Source organism: Sphaeramia orbicularis, chromosome 21, assembly GCF_902148855.1.
Source record: "Sphaeramia orbicularis chromosome 21, fSphaOr1.1, whole genome shotgun sequence".
In the NCBI taxonomy this organism is placed as follows: Eukaryota; Metazoa; Chordata; class Actinopteri; order Kurtiformes; family Apogonidae; genus Sphaeramia; species Sphaeramia orbicularis.
In genome coordinates, this window is record NC_043977.1 from 48,633,768 (window position 1) to 48,658,660 (window position 24,893).

At 39.3% G+C, this 24,893-nt stretch overlaps 1 protein-coding gene and 2 pseudogenes across 1 annotated transcript in view; 2 read left to right on the plus strand and 1 right to left on the minus strand.

The window, feature by feature from the left end:
• Window positions 1-3,738: 3,738 nt before the first annotated feature.
• The window catches only part of LOC115412065 (olfactory receptor 49-like), a 30,125-nt pseudogene continuing 8,970 nt past the window's right edge, over window positions 3,739-24,893 (plus strand).
• On the minus strand, window positions 13,809-13,933 carry LOC115413100 (uncharacterized; annotated as a pseudogene).
• The window catches only part of adarb1b (adenosine deaminase RNA specific B1b), a 236,061-nt gene continuing 234,156 nt past the window's right edge, over window positions 22,989-24,893 (plus strand). The window contains exon 1 of the mRNA XM_030124418.1: window positions 22,989-23,182. The gene's annotated coding sequence lies outside the window, so the exon portion shown is untranslated. The remainder of the gene's footprint in view (window positions 23,183-24,893) is intronic.

The window sequence follows — 24,893 nt, forward strand, 5'->3', positions numbered from 1 at the left end:
TCCCTGTGGAAGACTGTAGGAGCTCTCATTCTTCAATTGATATCAGCAATGATCCAAAAAGTTCCCTGTCTTCAAATTTCAGGACAGAGATGCCAAGGTTCAGATAGTCTGTTGATGGGGACACCTGAGTAATGATGAACTGGGACCACTGGCAGTAGGTGGACTAGAAGACAATGTCCTACAGTTGAGGCTGTCCAGGTCAGCCAACAGAGAAGCCTTGGCCCTGTATGGATGTTGGCATCTCCACACCATCTGTCCCTAATGGATGTACAGGTACCTGGAATGGACAACTGAGAAAAAGTCTGCAAATGGCCTGTCCAAACACACAGTGATTATCAGGGTGGTATCACCCAGGGACAGGCCAAAAACAGTGGAGACAGATAGGACATGCTGAGGCCAGTGGAGACAGACAGGGCAGGCAGAAGACAGTGGAGACAAACAGAAGACCGAAGACAGTGGAAACAGAAACAGGCTGAAAACGGTGGAGACGACAGGTCAGGCTGAGGACAGTAGAGACAGACAAGAGAGGCTGAGGACAGTGGAGAAAGACTGGAGAGACTGAAGACAGTGGAGAAGACAGGAGAGGCAGAGAAGACAGTGGAGACACACATTAGAGATGAGAGACACTGGAGACAGACAAGAGGCCAAAGACAGTGGAGACACAGGAGAGATGGTAGACAATGGAGACAGACAGGAAACTGTGTTGGGAGTTTAAAAAACATGGACTGGAAAGGCCGAAAATGGTGGAGACAGAGAAGAGAGGTTAAGGACAGTGGAGACAGACTGGAGACTGAAGACGGTGGAGAGAAAAGGCAGAAGACAGAAGAGACAGACATGTTGAATTAATGACATTCATGTGGTTCAAACACGTTCTATTCATGAAATCACCTGCCGTGACAAAAATGTCGTCATTAAAATTAAGTTACAATTAAACTGACACAGACAGGCAGGAGAGACTGAAGACAGTGGTGACAGACAAGAGAGGCTGAGGACACGGGACAGACTGCAGAGACTAAAGACAGTGGAGACAGACAGGAGAGGCTGAAGATACTGGAGATAGACAGGAGACTGAAGACAGTGGAAACAGAAAGGACAGTCCAAAAAAGTGGAGACAGACAAGACAGGCTGAGGACAGTAGAGACAGACTGGAGAGACTGAGGGTGGTGGAGAAGACAAGAAAAGGCAGAAGACAGAGGAGAAAGACAGGAGACACTGAAGACAGTGGAGACAGACAGGACAGGCTGAAAACGGTGGAGACAGACAGGAGAGGCAGAAGACAGTGGAGACAGACGGGAGAGACTGAAGACAGCGGAGACAGACAGAATAGGCTAAAAACAGTGGCAGACTGGAGAGACTGAAGACAGTGGAGAAAGAACAGAGGCAGAAGACAGCAAAGACAGACAGAGAGACTGAAGCCAGGGAGACAGGAGAGACTGAAGACAGTGGAGACAGACAGGAAGGCTGAAGACAGTGGAGACAGACAGGAGAGATGGGAGACTGGAGGCAGACAAGAGAGGCCAAAGACAGTGGAGACAGACAGAGAGATGGAAGACAATGGAGACGAGGAAATTGTGTTGGGAGTTTACAAAAGATGGACTGGACAGGCCGAAAACGGTGGAGACAGACAGGAGAGGCTAAGGACAGTGGAGACAGACTGGAGAGACTGAAGACAGTGTAGAAAGAAAGGAGAGGCAGAAGACAGCAGAGACAGACAGGAGAGGCTGAGGACACTGGAGACAGGATGGAGAGACTGAAGATGGTGGAAAAAACAGGAGAGTAGAAGACAGTGGAGATAAACAGAGAGGCAGAAGTTACTGGAGACAGACAAGAGAGACTGAAGACAGTAGAAAGAGAAAGGACAGGCAGAAGATTGTGGAACAGACAGGAGGGCCTGAAAACAGTGGAGACACACAGGAGACCTGAAGACAGTGGAGACAGATAGGACAGACTGAAGACAGCGGAGACAGACAAGAGAGACTGAAGACAGTGGAGACAGACAGGAGAGACTGAAGACAGTGGAGACAACAGAAGAGACTAAAGCCTGTGGAGACAGACAAGAGAGACTGAAGCCAGGGGAACAGACAGAAGAGGCTGAAGAGAGTGAAGACCGACAGAGAGACTGGAGACAGACAGGACAGGCCAAAGACAGTGGAGACAGACAGGAGAGCTGAAGACATGGAGACAGACAGGAAACCGTGTTGGGAGTTTATAAATATGGACTGGACTCTGTTGTCTCATCTGTGTTACTTCGCTCCATACAATTACTTTCTCCACCATAGTGTTGTATCCATTAAAGGCCTGTCATAGTCTTGTCCAACATGCAACCACGTCCATGTTCACAATAAATGTTAATGAATTAAGGCAATAAAAGTGCCAACACTAATGAAACATGATGACTTCTTTGGTGAATACTTTGTGGTCTCTGAATACTTGACTAGACATTTGCTTTTCCATATTTACTCATATCCATAAAGCTGTTGAAATCCTCTGCAGGGCGGCCATGGCTCGTCCAATCACCGAATGGTTGGTGATTCGAATCCCGCTCTGTCCTAGTCAGTCCATTGTGTCCTTGGGCAAGACACTTCACCTTCCTTGCCTCCAGTGCCACTCACACTGGTATATGAATGCGTATGAATGTTTGGCGGTGGTCGGAGGGGCCGTAGGCGAGAACTGATAGCCACGCTTCTTTGAGCCTGCCCCAGGGCAGCTGTGGCTACATATGTAGGTTACCACCACCAGAGGGGAATGTGAGAGTGAATGAAAAATGGGTCAATAATGTAAGCGCTTTGAGTAACCAAAAAAGAGCTATAGAAATCTAATCCATTATTCTTTTCTTTCTTATTCTATTATTATTATTATTATTATTATTATTATTATGTGTAACAGTAATTGTGTTTCTTATTCTGACCAGGAATGTGAACTTTGTTGGAGCATGCATCTGTACCAGCGAGGATCTTTGTCTTCACTCCAGCTCACTGGAAACAGGGGTCGTGTGTCACAATCAGCCTTAAAACATGCAAATTAGGTTAATTTTCTGAATATACTGTATACCTGCGCAAAGAATCTACTTAAAAAACAGAATAATATCAGCATATCCTACATGTCTTAAACAGAAAATACTTGTTTCAGAAAAAGGAGTGACTTGGAATGTACAAACAAACTATCATGTTTAAATGACACCTGCCAAATGGTGCTAAATTCAGCATTATAGTGGAATTTCTGACTTTATGTCACACCTGTTCTTCCTCGTGGGAGAGAGAAGAATTAGGCCTACAAAGGATGATGTACATTGAAATAAAATGAGTCCATCTATTTGTTGTGTACTGGTGGGTTTAATCCACATTAACACCACACAAGTCCAAATTTTGCTTCCATTATTGTCATTATAAGAACAAATCCCTTCATGAGTCAGTTTCACTAGGGTGAAATGTATTTAATCCCAATGCCTGTGACAGTTCCTAGAGGCGTCAGAGGTTCACTTCCATGTACAGCTGTTTCCATGCTAACTGTGTCCATGCCAACATGTTTGTTTAGCGCTTTGTCCCACCAATCCAAGACATTTTCAGTCTCAAGGCCCCACTCATGTTTTGACAAGAGGACATTTAAACTGGACTCTGGCTCCAGCTGGAGTGAGCAACTACACAACAGATGATGTGCTGTTGCTCACCACTGCTTTTGTCCATAGATGTTTTGTTTGGTTCAACTTGACTTGTTGAAGATGACCTGGTACATTTAGAGATGATGGAAAATGTTTCAGTTATCACACTTTTTACTCTTTCAGGCTTGAATTTCACTATAGACAAGAATCACTCTGTTCGTGCTGACATTGCTGTGGTACTTATTGATTCTATTTGGAAATTTTACTATTATTTTTGTCATTGTCAGGAACAAATCCCTTCATGAGCCAATGTACATTTTCTTGTAGTCTGTGCATTAACGCTCTGTATGGCAACTGGCTTTTATCCTAAATTCCTTTTGGACCTAGTGTCCTCACATGTTATTTCTTACACTGGATGCATGCTACAGGGATTTGTAATCCCTCATCAGCATGTGGGGACTTTTCCATTTTAACTCTGATGGCATATGACAGATATGTGGCTATCTGTCGACCTCTGACCTACCATTCAGTTATGACCAAACACAGAGTCTACATCTTTGTGTTTTTCTCATGGTTTTGTGCCTCTGTTTTGTATGTTCATGAACACAGCAACGTTACTGGGCAAAAGCTTTGTGGCTCACACATCCAGCGGATCTACTGTATCAACTTCAATGTAGCATCTCTGGCTTGTTCACCATCTAAAGAAAATGTCGCAGTTGCATATTTTAACATACTGTTTTACTTCGGACATTTTTTGTTTGTTTTTGGTCTTACATGTATCTGATAAAACATGCATGTTGTCCAAAGAAAACTTTCAGAAGTTCATGCAGACGTGTTTGCCACATTTAATCTGTTTGATCATCTACACCTTTAGTGTGCTTTTAGATGTACTCTACATGAGACTTGGATCAGTCACTTTATCACAAGACCTGTATAATTTTATGGCAATTGAATTTCTACTTATTCCTCCTTTTGTCAATCCACTTATTTATGGACTAAAGCTTACTAAAATCCGCAGCCAACTTTTGAAATGTTTTATATGGAGAGGAGTGTGCACAATAAGAGCCCATAGGGGCAAGATTGAAGAAGTAATGACAAAATACATCACTATGCTGTTCACATTCAGCTGAAACGTGATAGGTTTTATATGTGAATTTTTCCTTTTCTTTTGTGCTTAAATTGACCATCATCATCCAAAATGCTCATCTGCTTGCCTGCTCTAATAACGTTTTTTCCTATTCTGAATGTATCTTTGTAATAATTTTTATAGATGTTGTTAATCTACATTAACCTGGCATTCGGGGCTTAAGCCCTGGATGTTTTAGCAGTAGCCCCGGATCTCTGAGTACACTGGTTTTTGTTTTTTTAAAATAGCATATGAGTAAATACATGTCCACTTCATCATTGGTGCTGTATGTTTGTACGGCCTGTGCATACCTCGTGCATACTAAGTGAATTTAGAGAGAGTCATGACACTTTTTCCTTATTATATTTTTTGTAGTTCAATGCTGCCATTTCTGTGTATTCATTGAGGCCCTGCTGTTTTGCATTAAGGTGATCTATAATGAAACATGTTTTTATTATTATTATTATTATTATTATTATTATTTATTATTATTATTATTATTATTAATAATAATAATAATAATAATAATATAATAATAATAATAACCATAAAAAAGACTCATCTTGTCACCAGAAGTAGATGTTTCTGCAAATGATCCATTACATATTAAGTTTAATTTTGGAGTTTTGAAATTTACTTCTCTCTTCAATAAACTACATCCCACAAATCTATTCTGCAATTATTTTCATTATAAGACATATTATCTGATCAGTCTTAGTCTGACTGATTTGCTTGAAATAATATGAAGCATCAAACATAAAAATCAGTGAATTAAAATTAATTGTAGGGATTAAGATATGTCATTGTATTTCAGTGTTGTTACATTATTAAGCTGTACACAGGTTTTACTACATACAAGGGGCCTTAAAAAATGGTTTAAGTTATGATTTTTTTGTTGTTGTTTTTTTCTCAGCATATACTCTAGGTTAATACACTTCTACACAGTGACATAGAGGGGTTAGATCTAGAAAATGTTATATATAATATATATATATATATATATATTATATATATATATATATATATTATTTATATAGAAACACATATTCATATTACCATATATACCTGACATATTTCATTTAAGGTCAAATTGAATTTCAATTAAGTTACTGTTGAATATGTAATCTTCCATTTTGAGATAAGGTGGGGCGAGAAGGAAAAATAAAGGAATTGCTGCACTTGACTTCTAAGTCGCGCATAGACATATAAGGTAGATGTCGAATTCCGCCTCTCAGCATACATCAATACCACTACCATATGGTACGGGGTTCCAATGTTAAAAAAAAAACAAAAAAACAAAGTCATTCCATTGGGCTTCTTTCTTTTACGGTCAGTGCCAGTGAAGATGTACAAATCCTACAAATCCATACAAAATGCCTGTGTATGGACCCGGCCTGTCTATATTGTTTTTCCCAAAAAAAGCAGGTAAATGGATCTTTATCTTTGAATCCACTAAGACAGTTTGGAAACATAGGAACAGCCGTTATACCGTCCAACAAGAAGTGCAGCCAGAGGGGACTGCATAGTCCACTAAGAAAAAGTACATTTGCTCAGGCCTCATTTTGCAGTTACAAGGTCAAGGAAACAAATGATTACATTTATGGTGATGTGTGTGTGTGTGTGTGTGTGTGTGTGTGGTGTGTGTGTGTGTGGGTGTGTGCGTGTGTGTGTGGTGTGTGTGTGTGTGTGTGTAGGGGGGGGGGGGGGGGTGTCTGCCTTGTCGGAGGTTTGCGCTCTCCAAGTGCTTTTCTACTTAAGTAATAAAATTGTATTACTCAATAAGCATATTGCACTTATATTGTCTCGTTGTTTTCTCTGTGATTGACTTAAAGGTTTCATCGATATTTAGTACAGTGCAAAAGTCATAGTTTACCTAAACTGCAAAGTTGTAATGATCAGACTTTTATTAAGATTTATCAAGACACATTAACTGTGATCATATTTAATGAAGAATCATTGTAATATTATGGGCATGTTACATTAGTTCCAATGTCCACACATATGTCCCAGTCTATATTAGATGCAGTCTGGATTATATGTGAAGTATGTACAGCAGGAAAAACTACACTTTCAGGTTAAAAGCAGCTTCTATAAAACACAGTGGTTGTATTTAGTGTGACCTACCTTTGACCGTAACATGTATTTAACCCTTTTGTCCAGACAATATTAGAATTTTTGCATTAATTTACCAATGTTCAGTTTTTGGTGTTTTTGAAGACTGGTAGTTAACAGCAGATGCTGCCCCTGCTGGTGACAAAATGAAACACAATCTAGTTTTCTGTCAGAAATCCAAGTCAATAACACGTTTTTTACAGCAGTTGCATATATTACCTAAGGTACAAAGAAAATAAACCATTATAATATTGTCCAATTTTTCAGGTCCACTTTAAGATTATGCATATATGTTTACTTTAATTTGTTCTCACATCAGCATTTCCAAACCTTTATCCTTTAGATTGAAATGCTAAACATTTCTGACCTTTTCATCAGACAGAACACAAGGATATTTCTGTTTTACCTGGAATGAAATGAGAGGTATAAAGTCATTTTCTCTACACAAAAAGCTCTTTTGTGCAAAGTTGTACTTTAATTGGCATGTTATGAGCTACTGTGGTATATTTGTTTGTGTATCAGATGTGGTCACCAGTTTTTATTTGTTTAAATTGTACAGTCCAATAAACCACACATCTTATCTTCCAGTTCTTCCAGGTGATGTGGTCCTGTTAGGATGTCAGGTCGACTCAAGGCCTTCAAAACTTCATCTCTGTTGAATTCCTTGTCATACCTCCACTTGACAAATCTTCTCGTTTTGTCACAGTCTGCTCTGCTGCTGCCCTCTCCTCACCTCATCACCAACACAAGTTTCAGTTGCTGACAGGTGCATCTAATCACTGGGCCAGGATAGAAGCAGCTACTCATTGCCAGATTGTCCGTGGATCATCCCCACTCTCCAGTGTTTTAATCTGTTTTCTGTGATTCTGTTACCGACCTTGTCCGTCTTTGACTCCGTCTCTTCGCCTCTGCCCTGGTAATCTGACCCGCTTTATGCCTTGATTCTGAGAACTGTGATTTGTAACTTCCTGGTCTTTTGACTCTGCCTACTCCGACCACATCTCTCCGTTTCTCTCCTGGTTACTCCACCCGCTTTCTATCCCTGGTTCTGAGGCTGTGTTTTGGATCTTCCTGGTTTTGGACTCTGCTTGACTCGACCACGTCCTTCGTCTCAGCCCCAGTAAACTTATCACCTATCTGTTTTAAATCACGTCTCTGTATCATTGGAATTCCTGTGTCATCTGCCAGAGTCTCTGTGGTTGTTGCCGATCCGACGCTGCCATCTGTCGGTGAGCTACCGACCTATATTCCCCGGCAGCCCGTTTTACCGAGAAAGCAACGTCACCAGCGGTCTCATATACTACAAAGCAATATTTCCTGTACGGCGTCATAGTCTTGCAAAAGGTCAACACGTTCACTTACTGTACAGTCCTTTGCATTGCAACTAGATGGAATGAAAGGGAAGGCATGCCACCCTTAAAAATCTCTCTCTCTCTCTCTCTCTCTCTCTCTCTCTCTCTCTCCTCTCTCTCTCTCCTCTCTCTCTCTCTCTCTCTCTCGGCCAGAGATCTTATAGTTAAACCGCATTACATTGCACCTCTCATGTTTCAACAATTCAGCCACTGTTCACAGTGACAAAATCAACACTTCACATGTCTCTTGCGCGTCCTCGCTCACAGAATTAATAGGACTTAGGTCCTACCATCATTTTCCGTTCTTCCATCATATTTCTGCCAGAAAAAAACAGGTTTCATTCAATGTTGTACACATTAATCACTGTATGACATCCTTGGTGGCCATTCTGCATACAACTGCATCAAGTACATAGTACAATGTATGTCTGGTTTAAAATTGCCCTCCAATCCATATTGCCCCTAAAATCTGATTATCACCCAACATGTTTTCAGTATCCTCTTAGACAGGAAACCATCGATGGTATTAAACTGTATGTTCACTCATTTTTCCTAGAAGGGAAATTGGAGAAAGTGGTCCCCTTGAGTGGAAATTGTTGCTTTTTGAGAGCTCTGTTGTGTTGTGCCATGGCTGTGATAAATGTTTATAAATGTTTGTGTTGTATGTTTGTGGCTTTAGTGTTCTTGTTGTGTGAATATGGTACCGGTACAAGTGTTTGTGTGGATTTGGGTGCTGGCTCAACCTGGGATGATATTCAGAGTTGCCAGGTTTAATGCTTGGGGTTTTAATCTCACTGTGAAGACAGTGTTTGTAAATATAAAGTAACATAAACTGATTAGTTGTTTCTTTTAAGTGTACTTTATCTTTGATAGAGCAACTATATACAAAAGGATACAGTATAGGAAAACATGTGAATCTGAATTTTGTTGTGAAAGTGTAAAGTTACCGATGGGCCTAAATGTGGGAGCGTGAAGTTGGTTCCGTAACGGAACCAGTTCTGAGTTCCGAAAATGGAACTGCTCCCTTTACGGAACCAGTTCCGTTTAAGTGTCATGGAAGTAAGCCGTGCTCCGACCTCCATGCACCGCTTAGCGCTCTCCAAGCCCGGCTCCTGCGGGCTTGGAGCTGCTCTAACCCGCAGTGAATCGCGAGAACAAGCTGGTCCTCCACGGACCTCGGATCTTGTTCTGAATAATGCTCTCCATCAGGTCCGACCCATAAATTAATACACATTTGCACTCTTCTGCTGTTTAATGCTGGTGAATGTCATTTATGACTTCCTTAATGTTAACTCCAACTCCCACATCGCCACATGCCATGGAGGAAGCCGTCCTACGGGGTCCGAACGCTGGCTTCTGCGGCTTGCAAAGCCGCGCAGTGAGCCGCTGTGACCCGGGGCGCGGATCCAGTTCCGAGAACCGTTTTCATTCACAGAACTCGGAACCAAGCCAGGCTGGAAGCTCTACTTTGACCATGAAAAAGATGACAAATTGCATTTTACATCAATTATTTGCATGTATTGATCAAATTAGTGGTTAAGAAGTTATTAAACATTTTAGAGCAGTAGATGATTTTGACTGTGGTGGTTTGGGTCTTTATGGGTTGATAGAGTTATTGTGTCATGCTGTCATATATTCCTTGAACGGTATGATTATAGAACGTGATGACATGTTTAAAGTTGTATGAGGAATAAAATTATAATACAATGTGATATGAGGAATGACTCGTGTGCTGTCCATGGTCCTGTATTACACATATGCGGCGTACGGGGCTAACAGAAATACAAGTAAAGTCATTGTTTAAAGTAAAACAAAAAACTTTTCTTAAACACAAAACAAAAAAAACAATAAGTTCTCAATAAAATTAGATGAGTGACTCCCTGAAACACCTTCTTTCAAACACATTCAAAACAAAGACAAACTTTCTCGGATCTGCTTATTGGAACCAGTTCTGTGTAAGGGTCTCGGATTCAGCACAATGGACAGCGCACGATTCCATTCCTCATATCACATTATATATTTTCCCCCCCTTAACTTTAAACATGTCATCACGTATCTATAATCATACCGTTCAAGGAATATATGACAGTATGACACATAACTCTATTCAACCCACAAAGACCCAAACCACCACAGTTGGAGGCGGGGCGGGGGCGGGGGTCGGTCGTCTGGTGTGTGTGGTTCGGTGTGTGTGTGTAGGGGGTCGGTAGTCCGGAAGGGGGGAGGGGGTACGGTAGTTCGGCGTCCGTGGTTCGGTGGGGGTAAGAACGATTGTGTGGCTTGTAGTAAAAGTGAAACCTAATGCTCATTTCCCTTTTCTCTATCTCCTGATTCTTCGCAAACTTTCATTGAGTGGGCAGGACGTTTGTCCTGGCCTGTTATATATTAGACTATGTAGAATAAGTCTGGTGATGATTTTTTTTGTATGAAATGTATTGTGTGGCGGCAAGATTAGTGGAAACGCTAGTAGTAGAAGCTCATGCTGGATCTGGCAACCCCTAGCCTGGGGGGAGGAGGAGGGGATACCACGTTCTACAGTATTTTGAATGTGATTGCAGTACCAGTTTTGGCCACAAGCCTACATACATCAGCTTTAAACCTTTGCTCTGAACACACCATAAGAACTAGGAAGGGAAATAAAAACAAAGATATAACATTAACATTCTATCCCTTTGAGACTTAAAATATTCCAATGACATTTGATCCTGAAGGAATAAATTTTACTGTTAAGGCTGAAGTCTGAAAATGAATTAACTTTACTATTCAGATAAGTTATGAAATGACCCTTTTTAACTGTTTTTAACAATCAGTGACAATCTCCAGTAGAGTGCTATAATAAAAGGCCTACAACATAAATCCCACAAAAATGTGCAAATTGTACATAAACTACAGGTTTGAAGGCTTTTGCTCACATTCAAATTTACTGCCAGTTATTGCAAAAGAAATCTTACAGCTTAAACATGAATTTCCTCTTAGTAGCTATTTTACTTGTACCTCAGTTGATATGACAATGTTGCTAACTTACACATACAGGCCTACTCAAGACAAACTGAGGACTTCTGAAACTAAATTATAATGTGACTCAGTGTTACACACAAATAACAAACACTGATAATCCTTGTGCTTTTTCAACTAGGTGCAATGGGTAAAGCATAACTGGCTCTTATTTATATTTATTGCAGTGATAAATTACATTTTCTTTCCTTTGATGGGAACACTTACTGCACAACAATTTGAATTCTTACAGTTTGTTAAACAAATATGCAATTCAACTCTTCAAATTCAAAACATAGTGCAGCAGCAATGAAATCCCTCCCACCCCCCCCCCCCCCCCCCCCCTTTACTCATGAAGCCCCAGACAACAACCAGTGACCAAAACCATCTACTGATCTAACCTGTTTAATACCTGTTGATCCACTAATCCTATCAATAATAAAATACAGTTCTTCATCTTTTCATGGTCATCAGATATGACCATATTTGGATGTTCAGATACTCCGTAACAACCGTGGAAACACTATCATCTTCTACAACATTAAGTCACCAGTAAAACCCATTGAGTTGGATCAATGACAGTGGATGGGAACACTGGTTTATGTTCAGTTATTTATCTTTTTCTTCAGTTTTCTCTGTTTAGATACAATAATCTTTGAATTTACTGTGAATATTCATGAAGATTTGAATTAAAAATAGGAAATTAAGTATAGGAAAATACATGATTCATGGTGAAAATGCAAAATACAGAGGATAATATTACAGTTAATGCTGCTACATCACTTAAGAATGGTTAATTAGAGAGAACGTTTATTTGGGAACTGGCACAGTATACTACTGGGTTTTTATGGGTCAAACAAAGTGCATTTTGTGCTTAACAATTACGTGTCTGACATAGTTTAAAACAAACAACTAAATACTCAAGAGTTACATAACTTTTCTTTATACAAAAGTGTATAATGTCACTAGAGACTTGTCATAGGCAAATAATTCTGATGATTTGTTATTTGTCAATTAGTCATTTCAGCCCTATTTATTTTTCTTGATGTGCAGAACTTCAAGCTGCTACTTTGAATTATATCAAACTACACTTGTCAAGATCTGTTTGTTTTTTAATGGCGGTCACAAAGGTTTAGTTGATCTCACTGATTTAAATAATCTGGTTTCATACTCGGTTCCAAACACAAGGGATTAGTTTGAGATGAGGCTATATTTCTTCGTCCAGAAGCAACCGGTGTAAACGTCTTTTTACTTCCTACTGCCTTCAAAATAAAAGCACCCATTTTTATCATTTAACCTAATGAAACAAAATCAACATAGACCACAAGAAAACCTTTAAAAAATTGAACAAACATATTTCAAATCCTTTACGGTGAACCTCACCGAATCCCAGCTCGTGCTGCACTGCGGTCCCGCTGGGGATTTAGTTCACCATTAGGTCCCTTTTACTGTCCATATATACAATGACCCCTGTCAAATTGGGCAACACACAGAAACACAGAAAGTGCGCAGAAGTGTTTGCAGATACTGTCTGGGTTCAGGTATTCCTTAAACAACTTCTTTTTTTATCAGATGATGAGCCTGTTTCTCATGGTACCTGGTAAACCTGTTAACATATAAATATGAAAATCTCCCTACTTCCTATGCCTTTGCTTAATTATTACTTAGGGGTCTGTCCTCCAAAAAAAAAAAAAAAAAAAAAAAGAATTCCTCTATGATGTTTTATGACGTCTCTACTTAAACCTTGACGGGGGTGTAGGGATGGAGTGTGTCGTCAATCTTTCTGTTATGGTTTATTCTTGGTGATCAAGACTGATCAAAAGGGGGGAGTTTGTAATGGGCTAAATTACTTATATCCATGTATATTTGCAATATATTTCATATATCATATAGGCTTCTAACTCTGTTTCAGATATTTTCATGTCACTGTGTATTATAGAGCAGTTTTGACCTCTTCTGTGTTGTGTCCAGAGTAGGAGGCCAGACCGACACCTGGGTAGGATAGAGATGATTTCTCACAGGGGTCTTATCTCTAAGTTCCTGGCACTAACCAAAAAAACTTTTGACACACCATAATTTTCTCATGGGAGGCAGAAGAACGAACATTGTGACTTGTATTTTTGGGTTCAGACAGCTTCAGCCTTTGCCTGAGGTGTATCTCTTTCTTGGCGCTCCAATGAAGTGATTACTCTTGACACCGAATGGTTGAACTGACGCTTCTTATTGAAGACGAATTAGTAGAGTATTATTTTTCCATAACAGTATAAAACAAATCTACATATCTTTTAATATCAATTAAATCATGTTGCAGAATTATGTCAGGATTGATTTGAGATGATCGTTACACTGTAGGCTCATAATTGTGTTTCTAAGTACTGTAGCACATGCATTTTAGACTGAAATCGTCTGTTAGAGTTCAACCATATTTTTACTCTGGCATTGAGACATCACTCACTTGCTAGTGCATTATCTACCTTTAATAGAAAATGTCCCGCTTGGAATCAGTTACTTGGTCAATTTTAATTTGTGATTGTTGATGAAGGAGCTGACTGTCTAATTCACTAAAAAATGTATAAATGTTTACCTGATAAGATATGCCTTTATTGGTCCCACAGGGGAAAATTTCAGATGCAGTCGAGATTCCCACATTTGGGGAATTTGCAGAGGTCAGACAACCCCAGTGCAATGGTTGAGCCTCATCCTGGGTGAACCACCTTGCTGATCATGGTGTGTCCCCTGCCAGGTAAGTACTGTAAACATTAGATCCAACATACAGCACTAGATTAACAAAATTAATGCACTTCTTTTTTAGCAGCTGTGATGTGAAAAATGGCCAAGTAGAATGGAATTCACCATGAAAAAATACAACCATAAAAACCTGTATGTGCTAATAATATATTACTGGGAGAACGAGTGCCAGCACATAATATTGTATGTAATTACCTACTGATATCTGTTTTGTGGCGTTTATATGTAAAAGTTTTTCTTATTCTACTTTTTCCTTACATTTTGGATCTATCCATACTAGAGACAACTGCTGGCAGAGAATTCCTGGTATGTGGTCATGTATTTGGGTGAGTGATTCTGATTCTTAGCAGAGCTGATGTCAAAACTGAGACATAGATCTGACCAATATTGATCAGAAACTCTTGGAGGGAAACAGAAAAATAGGACTGACACGACATTAAACTCTATTTATTATCTCCTTAGGGAAATGAATTATTTGCATTTTATCACAGCACAACACAGCATAGCATTAGCACATTTCACATACTGCTATTGATGGCACTGGGGACCAACTCTAGGTTTCATCAGTACCTTAGTTTGAAGCGTTTTTGATGGGAAACGGGAGGAACCAGGGGGACCACTACATCACCATGGCACCCAGTCATATGGTGAAACTGATTATTTTCTTAAACTAATGCTGACATAGAATCATCTTTCAGGTGATTCAACTTTGAGCAAAGGACTGATTGAATTTGAGAGACAGAGTTTAGATTCAACAACAAGAACAAGTCCTTGAGTTCAATCAGGGAACACCCCACAGTGATCATTTCTGGTGTCACTGAGCATCAGCTCCATAGTTCGGACAGAAAACAAAACTTCTACACCTTCTGACATCTCACTCTTACCAAACTGACGGAGGATGGAGGATCTGAGTAGTGCTGACATGAGCTGTAATTTATGGATGGATGGATGGTAGGTCAATGCAAATACTAGACAATTTCCACACGCGGAATTGTGAGAGGGGCTCGGGGGTCGGGGGGGGAGCCCGCCGTCGGTTCCATTCTGAGGTCGTTCACGACAACAGGTCCCGCTCGCGATTTCAAGGTCGCGTCCACATCCAGGCCCAAGCGGTGCACAGCTGAGGCAAATTTCCGAGACCACTAGATGGCACTATGAATCGGATTCAATATCGCTGTGTCATTTTGTTCGAGGCAGGAACAGCATCAACCAGGTCAAGTCTGGTGCTGATTGGACAAAAAATGACCGAGTTACCGTGCAGGACCACTAGGTGGCACTGTGGGCCAGATTCAGTATGATTTCATTCAGTCAGTATTTACACCTTGCCCCCTCCCTCCTTCTTAAATTCTACCTATATCCCTACACCAATGTAATTTGACATCTGCCAAGGGCCTTACCCACCAACACAATGGCTATATCACAGGGCTAACATCATGATTTAACCATACCGGGAGAGCCATACTATTGTGTAAAGTTTTCTCCATCAATCAATCAATCAATCAATAATATCTATGCAAAATACATTTTAATATAATGTTTATGTGTATGTGTATTTGTATGTTGTATATATTGTATATATATTGACATCTGGGAACTATCCTCTATGCCAATGTTTCCCAACCAGTGTGCCGCGGCACATTAGTGTGCCGTAAAAAATCATCAGGTGTGCCGTGGAAGATTATCCAATTTGACCTGACTGGTACTGCAAGAACAGCGTGATATAGATACATACGACTGTACGGACTAATGATCCACTCAACCACAACAGTCTCCTGTTTGCCTTTGCAAAAGTAAAAATAAAAGTGAAAGTGAACCACCCCGATGCGGTGCGATCTGCTGATAAGCCCCCCTCACTAGTGACGCACGGATTAGCAAGTAACCCACAAACCCCAGGTATCAGGTTGGGGCAGGGGGAATATGCCTCCCATATTATTACACATCGGACTTCAATCCGGGGGTTCCTCTGAGGGGTCGCTGACGAACCGCTCTCAGCTTTCTTGTTCCTGCTTTAGTAACTCGGTCATTTTTTGTCCGATCAGCACCAAACTTGACCTGGTTGATGTTGTTCCTGCCTCAAACAAAATGACACAGCGATATTGAATCCGATTCATAGTGCCATCTAGTGGTCCCGGAAATTTGCCTCAGCTGTGCGTTGCTTGGGCCTGGATGTGGATGTGACCTTGCGATCGCGAGCAGGACCTGTTGTCATGAACGACCTCAGAATAGAACCGACGGCAGCCCCCCCCCCCCCCCCCCCCAGCCCGACCCCCGAGCCCCTCTCTCAATTTCCGCGTGTGGAAATTGTCTAGTACTAGTTATTACTCACTCAGATATATAGCAAAAAAAAAAAAATAACTTTAAAAACTCTGTTAATTACAGTCTAATAACAATTAGTAATTGATTTAGATAAAGAACAGGAAAATAACAGGAATGTCACTGTATGGGATGATGTATAAGCATCCACTGTGTTGGTTGATATGGAACTAAAACAACAAAACCCATGAATATACAAAAGAAAATCTATAGAATAACTGTCCACTGTAGTGACCACTATGCATGAAAGGGTTATAACAAAAGCCTCATTTGAAACTGTTGCTCTTGCTTTGGATTGCCTCTGTTTATATTAGCAACGATAACGGAGGAGTTAACGGCACCTAATAAGCCATTTCATCTTGTGTGTTTAAAAGTTTGTGTTCACCTTCTTTGAAAAGAAGTTGGTCAGAACTTGACTTCCTTCATTTTGCCTTCTCTCCCTTTCTTTTCTTTCCTTTCTTTTCTGAAATCCTGACTTATTTTTTCAAAACTGTGACATCATGATAAGATTTCTTCTATCATAGAGATGCAACGAGTCACCGTAGCCTAACAAGCAAAGTGCGTTTCTCAAACTCTGTGTGAAGTGAACAATTTTGTGCTTTTCTCAATGAGTGTTCACAGAGTAGTGACAGCAGTCTGTACTTTTATGGAATACAATATTATACTAATTTATAAAATCTAAGCTTGCATATAAGTCGGTATTTATCAAATAATTTAGTTGAAATACAGGGAAAAAAAAAACTTTAACAAAAAAATCTTAACTTCCCATGGGCCCCCCTCTCCCTTGGGCCCCCCTCAGCTGTATAGGTTAACAGCCCTGATCAATGGCCATGCCAATGACCCTTAATAGACCTGTCGTTGCCACAGTGACGTTCAGGCTGTTAGGGGGAAGTGGGCTCAGAAGAGACAGAGACAGGCAGAAAGAGCTCTGGAATAGGTCCGAAACATCTGCTCATTACGGAAAAACGTAACAGATAGGTGAAAACTAAAATGATCATGACTGGCACGAAGAGCTCAAGAACACACAGATATGTTTTTCTTCCTTGTACTGTGAGAAATGTCAAAGTTACAGCAGTGTAAAAACAGTCAACTTATCAGGAAAACCACAATCTGTTTGTATTGATTTGAATAGGGGAAGAGGACGGGGAAGCCTCAATTCTACTGCCTGCCATTTCACTGTAGAAAGAGCTAGGTCTTCAAACTTAGATTCATATGAAGCCTAGGAAGTGTGACTACATTTTGGAAAGAATCATTTGCCTCCTATGTATCGTTTGGCCGAGAGGACGAGTTATCCACAAAATTTTGAGGTGATTTTCAGCTGTTCTCACACTCTGAGATTGGTATGCCAGGAATGCGCACTCTGTTTTGGTGTTTTCTGACAAATCTGACCCTTTTCTAAGACCCATCTATCAAAAACCATAAACCTCATCCTCAAACAAGGTACCTTTCTGTGGAGACGACAAAAATGCCTGCGTTTTAAAGTTTAAATGAAGTCTGTAGGTCAAAGTATGGCGAAGCAGTAGCAGTCAGAAACAGGTGGTTTTTTGTGGCTGATTTTTTCCTCTCCCCATTCATTTCTATGGGATTTTTTTCACATGTTTTTTGCCCATAACTCTGTGAAAAATTAATGAATTTCTACGAAAACAACACAGCCCACTATTCCCGATGAAACCGCACATTTTGATATATTAATTGCAGAGCTACTCCCAGTGGATTAGGCTGAATTAATCGGCGAAATCTTGTCCGGAAGATGAAGAATATGTGAAAGAGGCGCGAGCAACAACAATAGGTGCTCGGGCCTAGGGCCCCGAGCCCCTAACAATAGGTGAAAACGGAAGAACAATAGGTGCTCGGGCCCTAGGGCCCCGAGCCCCTAATGACTTTAAGTACATTAAATAAGTATGGACTAAACTGATATCAAAGCTCAAATGTCATTTACAACGACAGCAGTTTCCTCAAATATGTGTCAGGTGAAAACAACAGTTTTGCATACCTAGTTTTGTATGCAGAGTTGTATTGTTAATATTGCCTATTGTGTTCTAAATGGAAGGTTAAGGGTGAGTCAAAAAATTATCAGATAAAAGACAAAGACTGTGCCAAAGACATCCCTAGCAGTTCTACAAAGAGGGAATCTACCGACAGAAACATAGATTGCAAAGGTGTTTAGACTCTAATGGAGTTTGTATAGAAAACAATATTTTGTCAATGTGATAAATAAACTTTTTATTACGTTTGTGAACTTTTTGACTCTCCTTCATATGTGTGGTTTTAGTGCATTTTGTTTTGTTCAAATAAAATAAACCTTTCACATATGGATCATCTACCTGAACCCCAAGGATGTGATGGAGAAGACTTTACCCAGCGGTCAAATGGTCCTTCATCAATATAAGAACTTGGATAAAATGTAATGCAGCTCTGGACAGAAAAATTATGATGTGTATAGTTGCACTGAATAAACATTGTGTGGCATAAACAATTCCACGGCAAATGTGTCCTGTAATTAAATCTAGAGGCAGTCTAACCAAATATTAGAGATATTGTATGTGTGACTTTTTGTATATAATGGCAGCAGAAATCTAATGAAATAAACGCATAATATTACTGATCAATAGCACAAGCATGTAATGTCTGCTCAGATCTGCTGAAGTTGGCATGTTCTCCTATTGATTCTGAAAATGAACTTTGACACTTTGATTTTCCAGCTGTTATGTTGTAGATTTGCTTGTGTGCTTGGATCATTATCCTGTTGCATGTATTAGTTGGACTCCAGCTGTATGTGTGGGACTGACGAACAGATGTTGGATGTTTGACTCTGGAATACTTGGGTTTACAGTGGACTTCACTGAGTTGACTCAGTGTCTGCACCTCAAGGCCTGAGGCTCCAAAACAAACCCAAACCATCATGACCCAACCCAAACCCATCACCGTGCTAGACATGAGATGAGGTGTTTGTGCTGGGTTGGCTTTTACCTAGTGTGGCGCTGTGTCCACTTTGGTCCTGTCCATCTAAAAGACACTGAGATGAAACTTCACAAACCTACACTATGTTCTTTTTAGAGAGAAGAGGCTTTCTCATGGTAAATATTCCAAGGTGTACTTGTTCAGTCGAATTGTACTGTCATGAATGTTAACATTTATCATGCTACCTGGGGTCTGTAGAGGTTGTGCTCTAGCCCTGGGATTTCTCTGCACATTTCATAGTCCAGCACTGAGCCTTTTTTATATGCACACTAATTCTCTTATCATTATCACATTTCTGGCGTTAGCAGATTATTTAAGGGATCATGTAAACAGAATAATGTGATGTGTTTTATCAGATAAAAGTAATCTGATTATGAGAAATCAGATTAACACGCCTGGATTTCTCCACAATACTCTGATTTCTTCCTGCATGTATACAACTTAATCGGATATATTTTTACATCTGCACATGTGAAAAAGCAATTAAAATAGTAGAAAATGAAAGTTAAGGAGCCAAACATGAGCAGAAGACAATAACAGGAGGTTTGGTTCTACCATTATTATGTACGTAAGTACTCCGAAAGAAGTCCAGTAATGGATTGGAGCTTCTAAACCAGGGTTTTCGATTATTGCATTTCTTAAGTGCATGTAAACACGTCAGATCTGATTATTGCAATTATCTGATTACTCCCAGTTATCAGATTTTTATGGTCATGTAAACAGGCTCAATGAGGTGAATTTACTGAGATGTCCACTCCTGAAGAAGCACACTGCTTCTCCATTTCATCTTCTTTGTGTTGAACACGCAATGGCAGAAAGAAAGAAAAAAGTGCATCTCTCCACCACAGTCCACAGTGTGTAAGTTTATTTTATTTATTTTTTATTTTATTTTATTCATCCATTCCAATCTAAATGATTGGAAAGGAGCAGGATGAGGAAAACTTATAATACCTGCCCCTTTCTTGAAACATCTGCTTACATCAGACACGTTGCCATTATAGTTATTACATTAAACAGTTTACCTGATAGTCTGTGCAAATAACATAAATCCAACATCCATAAGTTGAATTATGTCATTACATGCTTTTGTAAAGCTTCTCTATTCTTTCCCTATACAAACTCTTAAACTGAAAAATATTTGTACAGCTCTTCTCTTCCACTGCCAAAGAATTCCACATCCTGACACCCACAACAGAAATACACATTTTCTTCACATTAGTCTGTACCCTTTGCTGTTTAAAATTGAACCTCCTTCTATGTTCTTCATCTTGTGATACTAAAGCAAATAATCTCTGCAAATTTGCAAGCAAAAGTCCGTTTCTCGCTCTAAACACAATCAGCAATGTCCTTAATTCAGCCAATTCTTTAAACTTAAACAATCCTGATTTAATAAACAATTCATCTGTATGTTCCCTGAAATTAACATTATACATGATTCTTATTGCTCTTTTCTGTAATAGAAACAATGGCTTTATGTTACTCATATATGTGTTGCCCCATACTTCAATACAATAACTCAAATATGGGAGAATAAGTAAACAATATAAAATTCTCATTGCTTTATAATCCAACACATATTTTGCTTTACTCAATACAGAAATATTTTTAGACACCTTTTTTTTAACATAAGCAATATGTGGCTTCCATGTTAATTTATCATCCACTATTACACCCAAAAAATGAATTTCTGAAACCTTCTCAGTCGTAACCCCATTAATAGATAATGAAACATGTTCTTCCTTTTTTCTATTTGTGAACACCATAAACTTAGTTTTATTCCAATTCACAGATAATTTGTTTATATCAAACCATTTTTTGAGTTGAACCATCTCATTCTCTATTTTCTGTACAAACGTTTTTAAATCATCTCCTGAACAAAGAAAGCTTGTATCATCCGCGAACAAAATAAATGGCACTATCTTTGATACATCACATATGTCATTAATATATAAAAAAAATAATTTTGGACCCAGAACAGAACCTTGTGGAACTCCACATTCAACTTTTAAACAATTAGACAATTTCCCACCAAACTGTACATACTGTTGTCTATTGTGTAAGTAACTTGTTAACCAATCTAAAACAACTCCTCATATACCATATGAATAAATAATGTCAACTCTAAATTTTTCTCTCCATTTAAGTGAAAAAAAAAAACCAAAACGTAAAATTACATGAAAATGTTTACATTTACAAACTATCCTTTCACAAAAAAATGTGCATAACCTGAACAAATATGAACATCACAGATGTCTTAATGTATATCATAATGTCTCAGTAGTCTACCTGTGATTAGATGTTTACTGTATTTGTAAGTTGTAAAGCACATGTATGCATGATAAAATGAGAAATAATATTGTTAATATTGCACTTCTACTTGTTAAGAAATTTCAAGTTCTTCATTTTATTCACATTTTTTAAAGAATAGATTATTGTTTGTTTATTTATTTCGATTTTGCATTAAAACCAAACAAAAGGATTATATAAAAGAAAGCCAAACATTAGAAAAAGAGCGGGATAAACTTTAATTTATAATCTCACGCCCCCTTACCCCATCCTTCAACCTACCCTAAATTCCTACACAAACTCAAAACTGCTGTACATATCAAGGATAGATTGTCATTTTGCAGCAGCATTTCACATTAAGTAAACTCTGTCTTTTTTTTGTAGCAGTAATAGTGCACATATCAAAAACAAAAAAAACTCTGTCCATTCATAACATAATACACATTTGAAAAACAAAAATAAACTGTCCTTTTCATGACACTAATACACATATCAAAAACAAAGTAAACTATCCGTTCCATAACAATAATGCACAAAAAACCTGTCCATTTCTTAGCAGTAATATACTTATCAAACATAAACTATATCCATTTTATAACAAATATCCATATATAAAACAAAATTATACTCTGTCCATTTCATGACAATAATACCCATATAAAAAACAAAAATAAATTCTGTCCTTTTCATAACACTAATACCTATATATAAAAAAATAAATAAAAAGTAAACTGTCCATTGCATGACAATAATACCCATATAGAAAAGCAAAAATAAACTCTTGTCCATTTCATAGTAATAATACCCATTTAAAAGAACATAAAACAAACAAACAAACAAAAAACAAAAATAGACTGTCCATTTCATGACAATGATACACGTCATGAACAAAAACAAACTATCCGTTTCATAACAATAATACACAAATCAAAATAAACTTTCCATTTCTTAGCAGTAATATACATATCCAAATTAAACTCTGTCCATTTCATCAAATTCACTCGACAAATTGGATTTAATTGTCTTTTTAAATGTGTTGTTTGATTTAATTGCCTTTGTTTCATCATTTAAGTTGATCCATAGGTTGATTCCTTTCACAGAGACACAACCTTCCTTCATCATCCTCCTCATCCTGAATCTTGTCTTTTTTTTTTTTTTTTTTTTTTTTTTTTTTTAAAGATGTCTAATCCTTTTAGATTGTTGCAACTTTTCCTTTTTTCAAATTTGTGTTGAATATTGACTGACAGAGAGTCTCTATGTGCTTTGAACGTGATTTGTAGTATACTGTTCCCTACCAGATCTTGAAATGTGTTTGTAGACATAAATATTCACATCATGTAATTCTACTTTTTCTTTTTAAACCCGTAGTACTCAGAGAGTATGCTTTGTGTACTCTTGATCTTCTGATGACTATTTTGGAGGCCAGTACCGCCGTGTCCGGTCCTCCGCACCACCAAGAGGCGCTCACAGCCCGGTGGTTGTGCGCAGCCGCAGTGGTAATGCGGGCAGAAGAAGGATTTCCAGCAGGCAGAACACTGCAGTACATGCGATCGTACAACTGCCTCTCCTCTGCCAACGATTTTCATCAACAGCGGCGACGACACAGAACGAAACCCCGGTGTGTTCGGTGTGTTCGGGGCCGGAGCAGAGCGGGCTCGGATTCGTGAGGCCGTGTCCGGGAGGCCGTGGCTGACGGTGAGTAGACTGCCTCCGTCTGATTTTGGTACTGCGGAGGATGGAACCAACAGGGCAGCGCTAACATGGTTTGGGTTCCGGCTGTGTTTATGTAATGTTCGGCTGGTAATCCTGGAGGACAGACAGACAGACAGACAGACAGACAGACAGACACGGGGACACACCGGTCCCGCTTAAATCTAAGCTTATCCACGTTATCCTGCGGTTCCCCCGTGGGCTCAGTCACAGTGGGGTTTATGTCTGAGCCTGGTCCTTGTCCGTGTTTGTGGAAGGAGACAGGAACATTACACACATCCGAGCTACTGTTAGGGGGGGATGCATGTTTGCTGCTGGGGGGTCCGGAGCTTCCCCGTAAGATGCGTGGTTCTGGTTCATGACTGGAGCAGATCAGTCCATATACACAGGCTTTGACATGTGCGCAGGTCCATTCATTCTTCGATTTGACTGAGTGATGTATTTCTGGTCGTTTCTGTGTTGATCACCTTGAGTAAATGTGGGTCCAGCTGTTCAAAGTCCAAAGCCCTAAACCCACAGTTGAACCTGGGGAGAGTCTTATTGGACAAAACAATACAGCAGAGTTCCTATATTCTTAATTAATGCTTAATGGATTGCTTTATTTACTACTCATTTACTACGAATATTACAACTGTTTAGTCTTACATAAGTGTGTAGTAGTACATAAAAGTCGTGTGTCTGTTCATTCTCGGTACAGCAGAGAAAATTCATTAGTTATTTCCTTAATTTTTATTTTATATAACGTATGTATTCAAAACGGTCTAATGGACACGGTAGCTACCAAAACTGACTTGTCTTCACTGCTTTATGTAGTTAAGCATGGACTGCACAACTTACAGATCCGATTTAAATTAACCTCAACAGTGCAAATCTCAGAATCCCACATTTCACAAAGTAATGCTACCTCTGTGCCTTTGTCAAAACTGAGGACACAAGCGTCTGGACACACTTGACTAGAGTTGTAGGTTTCTGTTTTCCATTTTTATACACATTGTCCAGTTACTTTCATACTGTAACAGTAGACGTGGACTTTTATGTCCTGCTGTCATCATTTACATGTGCTGTGAGGTCTGTCTCACTGGAGGAGCAAGAATAAGGCAGAATATTTCCATTGTCCAGTGTCAGGGTTGTCATTGTCCCTCCTTCTGCTATATGTGGGTTCCCTGGAAACCTACACCCTGAAAATGCCAAGCTTTGACCCAGATGCATGTGTTTTTATGTGCCGTTTTGTGGAGACTTAGACTTTGTACTACCACGGTGCACATGTTCCATCAAATCGGTGTCTCTCCTGAAACTATTTTTGCAAATGCACTGTCACAAGGAGCCATATGCGAACTCTCCAAAACAGCCTAGAGTACTTTAACCCCTTTTCTAGAAAAACAGTGAATGTTACCAAACCTATCTACAATACTGGCACCAGGTTAATAGTGTGAAGATGAATGGATCTGCCAGAGTATGTGCAGCGTCTTCTTTTATAGACGGATATGTATCTGACATCACCATGTTTTGAATCAGACTCCTTTGAACTTTTTCTGTCTCCCTTTTTTCCTTGTCTTTTATGTGATGAGGACCACTTGTAACTTGTGAAAACAGTCAGAAAGGCCTTTAAAAAATACTGTACTTGAACAAAGCCATGATTTAGTTTGTTCTGACCCGGTCCAGCGTTCATGTGCTGTTATTAGTTTAATTATAGTAA